Raw genomic sequence first — 11,318 nt, 5'->3', positions numbered from 1 at the left:
CGTATCACAAGGCTAAAAGATATGACGCCGGAAGATGAGCCCCTCAGGTCGGAAGGTGTCCAATATGCTACTGGGGAAGAGCAGAGGGTATTTCCAAATAGCGCCAGAAAGAGTGAAGCGGCTGGGCCAAAGCCGAAAGGACACTCAGCTGTGGATGTGTCTGGTGGTGAAAAGAAAATCCGATGCTGTAAAGAACAATATTGTTTAGGAACCTGGAATGTCAGATCAATGAATCAAGGTAAGCTGGAGGTGGTCAAACATGAGATGGCAAGATTGAACATCGACATCTTGGGAATCAGGGAACTCAAATGGACAGGCATGGGCGAATTTAATTCAGGTGACCATCATATCTACTATTGTGGGCAAGAATCCCTTAGAAGAAATGGAGTAGCACTCATAGTCAACAAAAGGGTGGGAAAAGCAGTACTGGGGTACAATCTTAAAAATGATAGAATGATCTCAGTACGAATCCAAGGCACACCATTCAACATCACAGTAATTCAAGTCTATGCCCCAACCACTGAGGCCGAAGAAGCTGAGGTTGATCGGTTCTATGAAGACCTACAACACCTTCTAGAACTAACACCAAAAAAAGATGTCCTCTTCATCATAGGGGATTGGAATGCTAAAGTAGGAAGTCAAGAAATCACCGAGATAACAGGCAGGCATGGCCTTGGTGTACAAAATGAATCAGGACAAAAGCTAATAGAGTTTTGCCAAGAGAACATGCTGATCATAGCAAACACTCTTTTCCAACAGCACAAGAGGCGACTCTACACATGGACGTCACCAGATGGTCAATATCGAAATCAGATTGATTATGTCCTTTGCAGCCAAAGATGGAGAAGCTCCATACAGTCAGTCAAAACAAGACCTGGAGCTGACTGTGGCTCAGATCATGAGCTGCTTCTTGCAAAATTTCGGCTTAAATTGAAGAACGTCGGGAAAACCACTAAACCGTTCAGGTATGACCTAAATCATATCCCTGATGAATATACAGTGGAGGTGAGGAATAGATTTCAGGGATTAGACCTGATAGACAGAGTGCCTGAGGAACTATGGACGGAGGTCCGTAACATTGTTCAGGAGGCAGCAACTCAATCCATCCCAAAGAAAAAGAAATGCAAGAAAGCAAAGTGGCTGTCTGATGAGGCTTTACAAGTAGCTCATGAAAGAAGGGAAGCAAAAAGCAAGGGAGAAAGGGGAAGATATACCCAACTGAATGCAGAGTTCCAGAGAATAGCAAGGAGAGACAAGAAGGCCTTCTGAAATGAACAATGCAAAGAAATCGAGGAAAACAACAGAATGGGAAAGACTAGAGATCTCTTCAAGAAAATTGGAGATCTCAAGGGAACGTTTTGTGCAAAGACGGGCATGATAAAGGACAAAGAAGGCAGGGACCTAACAGAAGCAGATGAGATTAAGAAGAGGTGGCAAGAATACACAGAAGAACTATACAGGAAAGATCTGAATGTCCCTGATAGCCATGATAGTGCGGTCACTGAACTTGAGCCGGACATCCTAGAGAGTGAAGTCAAGTGGGCCTTAGGAAGCATTAGTAACAACAAAGCTAGCAGAGATGACAGTATTCCAGCCGAGCTATTTAAAATCCTAAAAGATGATGCTGTTAAAGTGCTGCATTCAATATGCCAACAAATCTGGAACACTCAACAGTGGCCACAAGACTGGAAAAGGTCAGTTTACATTCCAATTCCAAAGAAGGGCAATGCCAAAGAGTGTTCAAACTACCGCACCATTGCGCTCATTTCACATGCCAGCAAGGTGATGCTCAAAATCCTACAAGCTAGGCTTCAGCAGTATGCGAACCGAGAACTACCGGAAGTACAAGCTGGGTTTAGAAGAGGCAGAGGAACTAGAGATCAAATCGCCAACATTCGCTGCATCATGGAGAAAGCAAGAGAATTCCAGAAAAACGTCTATTTCTGCTTCATTGACTACGCTAAAGCCTTTGATTGTGTGGATCACAACAAACTGTGGCAAATTCTGAAAGTGATGGGAGTACCAGACCACCTTACCTGTCTCCTGAGAAACCTGTACGAGGGTCAAGAAGCAACAGTAAGAACCAGACATGGAACAACCGATTGGTTCAAAATTGGGAAAGGAGTACGACAAGGCTGCATATTGTCACCCTGCTTATTTAACTTATATGCAGAGTACATCATGAGAAATGCCGGGTTGGATGAATCAGAGGTCGGAATTAAGATTGCCGGGAGAATTATCAACAACCTCCGATATGCAGACGATACCACCCTAATGGCAGAAAGCGAAGAGGATCTAAAGAGCCTCTTGTTGAGGGTGAAAGAGGAGAGTGCAAAAGCTGGTTTGAAACTCAACATTAAAAAAACTAAGATCATGGCATCTGGCCCCATCACTTCCTGGCATATAGAAGGGGAAGAAATGGAAGCAGTGACAGATTTTACTTTCTTGGGCTCCAAGATCACCGCAGGCGGTGACTGTAGCCATGAAATTAAAAGACGCTTGCTCCTTGGGAGGAAAGCTATGGCCAACCTAGACAGCATAGTAAGAAGCAGAGACATCACCTTGCCAACAAAGGTCCGTCTAATCAAAGCTATGGTTTTCTCAGTAGTAATGTATGGCTGTGAGAGCTGGACTATAAGGAAGGCTGAGCGCCGAAGAATAGATGCTTTCGAACTGTGGTGCTGGAGAAGACTCTTACGAGTCCCCTGGACTGCAAGGAGGTCAAATCAGTCCATCCTAAAGGAAATCAACCCTGAGTGCTCATTGGAAGGACAGATAATGAAGCTGAAGCTCCAATATTTTGGCCACCTAATGCGAAGAGAAAACTCCCTGGAAAAGACCCTGATGCTGGGAAAGACTGAAGGCAAAAGGAGAAGGGGACGGCAGAGGATGAGATGGCTAGATAGCATCACGGATGCAATGAATATGAACTTGAGCACGCTCCGGGAGAGAGCGCAGGACAGGAAGGCCTGGCGTGCTATGGTCCATGGGGTCACGAAGAGTCGGACACGACTGAACGACTGAACAACAACAACAACTTCTCTTGTCAAACATAGACTTATCAACTTCTCTTTGTCTTCAGCAGTTGGCCAGTACTCCTTTTATGGGGATGTGTATAGTGTCTTCATTAGCCATGTCCAATTAAATGGACTTCATGGTTGGAAAAAATCTTAGCCATTCATAAGGAGAACTTTGATTAAAAGGTGGAGTCACTTGCTGAGTGGCTGCTTGCTGTACACGTCTTTTGGTTTCATGTCCTCTTTCAAACTTGTTCTTTTGTGAGCTTATAATTGTTTTCCTCAGGGGTTGCCAGACCTCTGGCAGAGTTATTGTATATGATAATAGATGGTAGTTTTTGATCAATTACTTCAAAGTCAAGGTTTGGATTACAAAAGCAAACAAAGCAAAAGCAAAAACTATGAAGTCTAAATATTAATGGCATGTTGCAGGAAATGAACAATTTAAATAATACTACCATATGGTTAAATCTAGGGGGGTTGTAAAAAAATCATTTTAAAAATCTATTAACATATTTTGTAGCATATGTAAACAATGAGTAGCATTTTGTAAGATGCTACATTGCTCTTTAAAGAACATGGACATCTTAATGCTTTCAGGTTTAAAATCGTCACCTAGGATACAGTGATAGTCCTACATAGATTAGACCCATTGAAATGAATGAGACCTCAGTTAGTCATAACTAACTGAAGTCCTATTCATTCCAATGGTTGTGACTAAAGGTGCAATCCTATGCATGTTTAGACAGAAAAAAGCCCCACAAATCCCAGCATGCCTTCCTGGTTGGGGCATGCTGGGATTTGTAGGCCTTTTTTCTGTCTAAACATGCATAGGATTGCGCCCTAACTTGAGTCTCATTCATTTCAGTGGATCTACTCTACATAGGACTAACGTTAGATACAAGGAAATGATCCTTGTATCATTTCAAAGATGAACTAGAGGATACTTGGAATGTATGGTCACATTTCCCATAACTGGGTTTTTGTAGTTGCTGTTATTGTTAAACAGCAGCTGGGGGTGGGGGGTATCAGGATCAAGAGCACAGCCCATGGGGAAGTGGGCAGGTTACCTGTTTAACGCCACATTACAGACTCAGGTCCTTCCCAGAAAAGGAGAGCTGGCATTTGCTTCAGCGAGGGGGGTTTGCCCTTTCTTGTCATGCCATGGTCCCTAAAAAACCCTCACCCACCTACCTGACTTTGCATTTTGTCGTGGGATGGAAGATGCCATTAGCACTCCTGAAGCCAATGCCACAGCTCTCTTTTTCTGGGGAGGCACAGGGTCTGTAGTGTCACACAACGGGAACTATATCTGCAGTGGAGCTTCTGATTCTGCAACAGCAGACCGGCATACAGTTTGACAAATGGCCCTGAAAATCCCAGAGTGCTTCAGACATGGTTTGTAAATGTGGCACAAGAAGCCGCTGCTTCAGCACAAAGGCAAAAGCCCTGTTCTGTGTACACAGCCCACTTGAGTACACTTACAGGGCTCTCTAGGTTCTGGTGTTGATTGGTGGCCTGGAGTTGAATGAACTAATCCTGTTCAGAATTGTACAATGGTCACAATGCAGAGTGTGCAGTCAGCTCTCATGTATTTCAATGGGACTGAAGCATCCGTATCTTACCCATGCTCTGAATTGAGGCCAACATGTTTAACTTCTGTGATTACAAATGGTACTGCTATGCTAAATGGGATTAACATTAACATTACTTACAAATACTTCGATTCAAATTTCACTTTGCATGTTTATTGTACAATATTTTCATCCTGTGCTATTGTTTATTTGACTGGGGTGCTGTGAGTACCATTGTCTGAAGAAGATTTTTCTTAGCTTAATTGTTTTGTCTAGGTTCCAAGACAATGCTAACCTAATGTAAGATTTCTAAATGAGTCAATCCTAAGTCTTAGAGCCAAATTAGTAATTATGATAAACCCAAGGCTGCTGCTGTTGCCGCCATAAATGGCAGGTGTGTCTGCTTCCCCCTACCCCCACATCTAGTATATCTTAACTGTGTTGTGACGTCATGAAATTCTTGCATTTGCCTGGCTCCATCATGACAGTCAGTGATGTAGAACAGAGATGGAAAACTGGGAAATATGAAGTCAGAACACAGGTAAATGTCAGAACACCAGTTAAAAAGGGGTTGGACAACTTCCTGGAGGAAAAGGCTATCAATGGCTACTAGTCCTGATGGCTATGTGCTAACTCCAGTACCAGATGCAGTGAGCCTATGTACACCAGTTGCTGGGGGACATGGGTGGGAGGGTGCTGTTGCACTCATGCCCTGCTTATGGGTTCCCGGTCGACAGCTGGTTGGCCACTGTGTGAACAGAATGCTGGACTAGATGGACCCTTGGTCTGATCCCGCATGGCTCTTCTTATGTACTTATGTAAATCGTCATGGACATTACTGAAGGAGAAGAGGAAATTAGATGCATGGTTGCTATTTTTGATGGCAGCCATGTGTTTACTGTAATGACCTGGTTCACACAACACATCATGATTATTTAATGCACAATGAGCCATGGTAACCATGGGTGCAACTTTGCATATCCAACCCCCACTTGGAGTTGTCATGTTGTGCAAACCCAGCAGGTGTGGTTTATGTGAAGGTTAAACAACACTCACATAACCCATGGTCTGTTCTAGGGTTATACAAAGGTTGTTTAACCCTCACATAAACCATGCTCGCCAGGTTCGCACAACATGATAACCCCCAAGTGGGGGGTTGCATATGCAAAATGGTGGCCACATGCATCTCGCATGTGCCACAGCCTCACCACATGGTGGGCCGTTGTGTCATGTAAACCACCCCATTGTCTAATCTGACACTTAGATAACCGTACAGGCGAGGTTGCATCCATGTTATTTAAAAAGAGATCCATAGAAAAGATACACCACAATCCTATGCATGTTTACTCAGGTGCATGCCCCACTGAGTTCAGTTGAAATTATTCTCAAATAAATGGGCATAAGGTTGCAGCCAAAGGGCATAGCTACAGATGGTACTCAGTTGTGATGCCAGTACTTTTTCTGGAACTTCTGTCTTGGTGCCAGGCATTGGACCTGATGACCTTGTCAGTTTGATTCCTAATGTATAGCTTTAAAAATGTTCACAGGAGTACCTAAAACTTCTTTACTTTGGGATCCTGTACTGTATGTCACTGACATTTCTTCTGCAGGGCCCTACTTTGACTGCAGATTATACTTAATCTGAGGAGTTTTTTTTTTAAGTATTTCTTCTTTGCTGTGGTCAATTAGGCTACAACATAATTATTTTAAAGCTATTGTCACTGTTTCTGCTCCATAACATTTCAAGTCTGGCAAGATTCCATCCCCACCCACACCCCACATGAAGTTCTCACAGCTTGACAGACCATTCAGCAAGGTAAAGCATACTTTGTGTAAACATGTTCTTTACTTCCATTGACTGAGTGCTCCATCCACTTTCAGCTTCTTTGTAACTTTTCACTCAAGCATTCAGAGATGCCTGATGGGAAAACTTGAAGGACCAGAAAGGGAACTTGACAGATTCCTCTTACTTTCTCAGAAGACCACCATGGATGTTTGCACACTGATCTCAAGACATCTTCAGCAATTGAATACTGGTGGTTTAGATTCCTTCAACCATCCGAACTATACTTAGCAGGCAGACACCCAATCTGTTGGATGAAGGAAAATATGTGAAAAGGGTATATCTTGCTTAAACGCAGATTTAAAAGTTGGGAGTCACAACAGGCTTTCAGATTCACAAAGGTTTATCATGTGTCCTAGTTTTTATTATCACAGTTTCCATATAAATAACATTTAGATTGCAATCCTATACACACTTTCCTGGGAATTAGTTCCATTAAACTCAGGGAAGGCATATCTTCAGTAAAAAAATAAAAACATATTGGTATTATGCCAATTTAACTCATTCTGTCCCATCCATAGAATCTTGGGAATTGTAGTTCGGTGTGAGTGCTGAGAATTCTCTTCAAGATACCTACCCCCTACTCCCACGGAACTAGTTCCCAAAGTTCCCTGAAGAGAGAGAATGACTACTAAACCAGTTTAACTCTGGTACAGATCTGTCCAGAACTTCGCTTAATGTACACTATTGCATTTTCATCAATCTTTACTATATCAGATTCATCTGTCTACTATATCAGATTCAAGGGCGGGCCAGTCCTATTTCCCAATTCAGTTGCAATGACACAAGCCAATATTGGCACTGCAGTAGCTAAAGTAGCATCCTACTGAAAGGTGATGGCCTTCCAAACTCCCTAACTCACCCTTATTTGTTGGCACAAAATTGCCCTAATGCTAGAAGGATATTGACACTCGAAGAACTCTTGGGAAGCGGCACAAGGTGACTTGACACTGCACAGATTATCACCGCCCAACATTAAAAAAAAAAAAAAGTCTAGACAGAAGTACAACACAGTGTGCGAGCTCCCTGAGATCTGTAAGAGTCTAGAGCATGGGTGGGCAATGTGGTCTGCATGGGGCCCCTACTGCCCCCACCCCCCATTGCCCCCAAATAAAAAAAATTGGAGCACCCACCAAAAGCTAAAATCACTGGCAAAACACTCAGTTGCACTACAGAACATGGCAATGGTTAGATTTAGCTTGTTTGCATTCTATAGCCACTACAGAGCACCAAAAGGGTTAGGTTTAGCCTGTGCCAGGAGTCCAGGGGGCAAAAATAACCCCCAGACTTCTGGAATTTGACCACCCCACATCCACATAGTAAGAGGGGTGCTTAATACAAACACCCTGTGCAACAAGGTTATAGAACACATAAACTAGAAGGCCAAATTTCTCACCCACGGACATATACAAACTCTGTTTTGCATTTAAAAAAAAGTAAACTCAACATGATTTAATCACTGTCACAACTCCAACACACTCCACACAGCTAAAAACACACTGCACCCCACACAGGTCCACTCTGTTCTTGACATGACTTGCAGCATCTATCAGCTGGGCTACCCATTATACTCACCTCATGAAGAGCAGGCGGGCTCTGACTGTTGATGATTCTGAAGGCCCCTTCAGAAAGTTGACAGTACAGGAAAGCTGACGTTTGCCTTGAAGTCAGACTCGGCAGGAAGGAGATGCTGCTGCACAGCAGGCATTTATCTCCAGTGATCTCACTTGGCTAGTCTTCCCTACAAGATGACAAGCAGGAGAGAGCAGCTGAGTGAGATAGCTAGAGAAAAAAATGGGTGTTTGTGATAGGAGGCAGGGAACCGCATCTCCTTTCCTTTCACTAAGACAAACCTATCCAGTTTTCCTCTACTGTGGGGAGGGAGGCTTCAGAATTTAAAAATGAGTGTTTCCAAGCTGCCTGATCTACACGTGCAGCAGAATGAAAGGGTGGAATAGACCCCTGATTGCAGGAAAGGAAAACACATTTTTTAATCATAATATATGAAACATCATGCAAGTAGAAAACTAGCACAGCAAGGAGAAGACTGGGCTAGAACCTTTCTTCGCGATGTGCTAGAGGTTGAGGTCAGGTATTTTTTGTTTTTTCCAAGCACAGAGGGACTCCCCCCCCCTTTATTTTCTTTTTTTGTAGGGGGGCATTAACTGATGGCATTTCCCCCTTCAGGCTTAAGTGGTACAGTCCACTGTCCGTAACAGCACAGGGAGTCTGTCACCGCATTCATGCTGCACATACAGATCAAGCCTTATTGGGACTGGGAAGAGGATGGCAGAGTGATCAGTGGCAACTGGGAAATGTTAGAACGGTGAGACTGTAGGTTTTTTCCTCGCTCCTCCTTCCTAATCCGTGTATACGTTGTATAAATAAATCTTGCCTTCCTGAGGTATTCCCATTAGGGAAAACTGGCATGCACACTCCCTAGAACAGAGATGGGGAACCTTTTTCAGCCTGAGGGTTGAATCAGTTTTTGTGAAGCCCTTGGGGGCCACATCCCAATGGGGGCAACTGCAAAAGGGGTGGGGCCAAAATGCCAAAAATACCAGCCAATTTTAGCTTAAAACTCTTAGGGCGCAATCCTATGCAGACAGGCAGCCACCTCTGAACTCGGAGACGACCGCCTCTCCAACGCAGGGCAGGAGAACCATGGAGGGGGTCGTTCCCTCCACACTTCTCCTGCCCTGCATTTTCAGCTAGATGGCCTCTTTTGGCTGTCTAGCTGCGGGACGGCGGAGTGGAGGAGGAGACTGCCGGATGACACATTGGATGTGTTGTACCAGCATTTCCGCACGCCCCGGAATGCCCCATTTTGGCTGCTCTGCATTCCTCTTGCGAGTGCAGAGCATGGGGCTTCTCCATGCTGCCTGTGAGGCAGCGCAGAAGTGGAGAAGGTTGGTTCTCTAGGAACCAGCCTTGGAGCTCAGCCTCCAAGGTCGGTTCCCAGAAAACAAGATATCCTATGGCCATCTAGCCACTGACTAGGGGCCATAGGATTGGACTGCTCCCTCCAGGTGCAATCCTATGCCTGTTTAGACCAAAAAAAAAAAAAGTCCTACAATTGTAGGACTTTTTTTCTTTCTAAACAGGCATAGGATTGTGCCCTTACTGCCAGTAACTAAGCCTTAGGAGAGCCAGTTCAAGCTTTTAGAACAGGAGAAAAAACACAAAAGCTGGGAAACCACCAAATGATTGGTGGTTGAGGGAAAGCAGGTGGGGCCAAGGGAAGGAGGGCATGGTCATCTGGAGAACCTTGCAATGCCAGACTGGGGCCCCAGGAGAGCCAGTTTTGGCCCACAAGCCTGAAGTTCCCTGCTCCTGCTCTAGAAGGACCAAAAAACATAAGGGAAGAAAAAAAATCTCATTATCGTATGGCCACACTCTTGATCACATTAGTATGAAAACTGATGGGCATGCCAGGCATTTAGGATTGTGATAAGCTAGACGATCTCTGTAAAGATTAACTTTGGGTCTCCAGTGGTGAGCTGAAAACATGGCCCTCCCTCATTCTAACAATGATAAGAAAAATCTTGACCTGGGTTTACATATCATTCATGGTGGATGCAAGAATTAGAGGCGCCACTGCTGTTTGCTCACCTTTCAGAATAAGGCTGGTCCTTCCCAGAAATCATCACCTCCATGTAATAGACTGCATGACTGAAAGAGGAACCTGTTGACACTAGAGCAGATGGAGCACGATAAACACATCAACACCAGCATTCGTAAGATCCCCGCCTATTCTGCAGTCAGCAGCAGCTGATTCTCTTGTTTCATGTGGAATGCATTCTTTTCTAGTGATTTCACCAGGTTTTAATGGCATTTACATTACCTGTTTTTACACCAGTCTATTGAATAGCTGTTCTTTGTAGGCAACAACATTGATAATGTTGAGAATCAAGTCACAGGATGGCATGAGGAACACCATAACCCTCACAGATGGGCACAGACAGTATGTGTGAGTGTGATGGCATCTTGAGTGCATTACATTACCAAGAATATGACCAGAGACATACAGGGACAACATAGGTTGGATGGCCACATACATGGCTGGAGTGTTGTGTGTCTCCAACAAGATCTGTCTGGTCTTCTCTCTGTTGGCCTTGGGAATCAAAGGAGCTTATTTCAGCGATATAGGATGCTCTTCAGGGGCAACAGGAGGTTCATTGTAGAAAATCTGATACCCAGATTTTCTCCATGTCATTTAAGATGGTGACAATATCATGTTCTTCAGAGTCAAGATATCTCTCTCACTTTGAGCCTCATACCCTACATAACTATCAGGCCCATGTCAGCTATGATGCCCTGGTGGAGTGGGTGCTCTACAATTGAAGGGAACACAGCACAAGAAGCATCATCTCCAGCAAAGCCTTCTTCGCACATACTAGACCCATTGTCAGTGGTAAGCACTGCAATTCCTTCTTCCATTTTGCAGATCTGTAAGGAGGAGGGAACTTTCTGACATAGGAAAGAAGGAGCTGATACTTCTAGATCTGCTGCGTGTCCATGCTATGCCAATGATGGTAGAGAGGAAGGCGTTAGGTCACCCTCCCATAGTCTCATTCGGGGCTACTAACCTCTTCCTCTGCTCATCATTGATTAGGGAGTGTAATTGGGCACTTTTGAAAATGGAGCTCCTTGAAGGTATTTGAAATTTAGTACTACAGAGAATCCTAAAGGAAATTAACCCTGACTGCTCATTGGAAGGACAGATACTGAAGCTGAAGCTCAAATATTTTGGCCACCTAATGCGAAGAGAAAACTCACTGGAAAAGACCCTGATGATGGGAAAGATTGAAGGCAAAAGGAGAAGGGGACGGCAGAGGATGAGATGGCTAGATAGCATCACCGATGCAATGAATATGAATTTGA

At 44.2% G+C, this 11,318-nt stretch overlaps 1 pseudogene; it reads right to left on the bottom strand.

Moving 5' to 3' along the window:
• Positions 1-10,294: 10,294 nt before the first annotated feature.
• Positions 10,295-10,874, bottom strand: LOC146352653 (actin, cytoplasmic 2 pseudogene; annotated as a pseudogene).
• Between the last annotated feature and the right edge of the window lie 444 nt (positions 10,875-11,318).

Source organism: Heloderma suspectum, chromosome 2 (genome assembly GCF_057233095.1).
Source record: "Heloderma suspectum isolate Gila_16-S chromosome 2, 16-S_ref, whole genome shotgun sequence".
Lineage (NCBI taxonomy): Eukaryota > Metazoa > Chordata > Lepidosauria > Squamata > Helodermatidae > Heloderma > Heloderma suspectum.
Note: the sequence above shows the minus strand (reverse complement) of the source record. Positions and strands in the feature narration are given on the sequence as shown.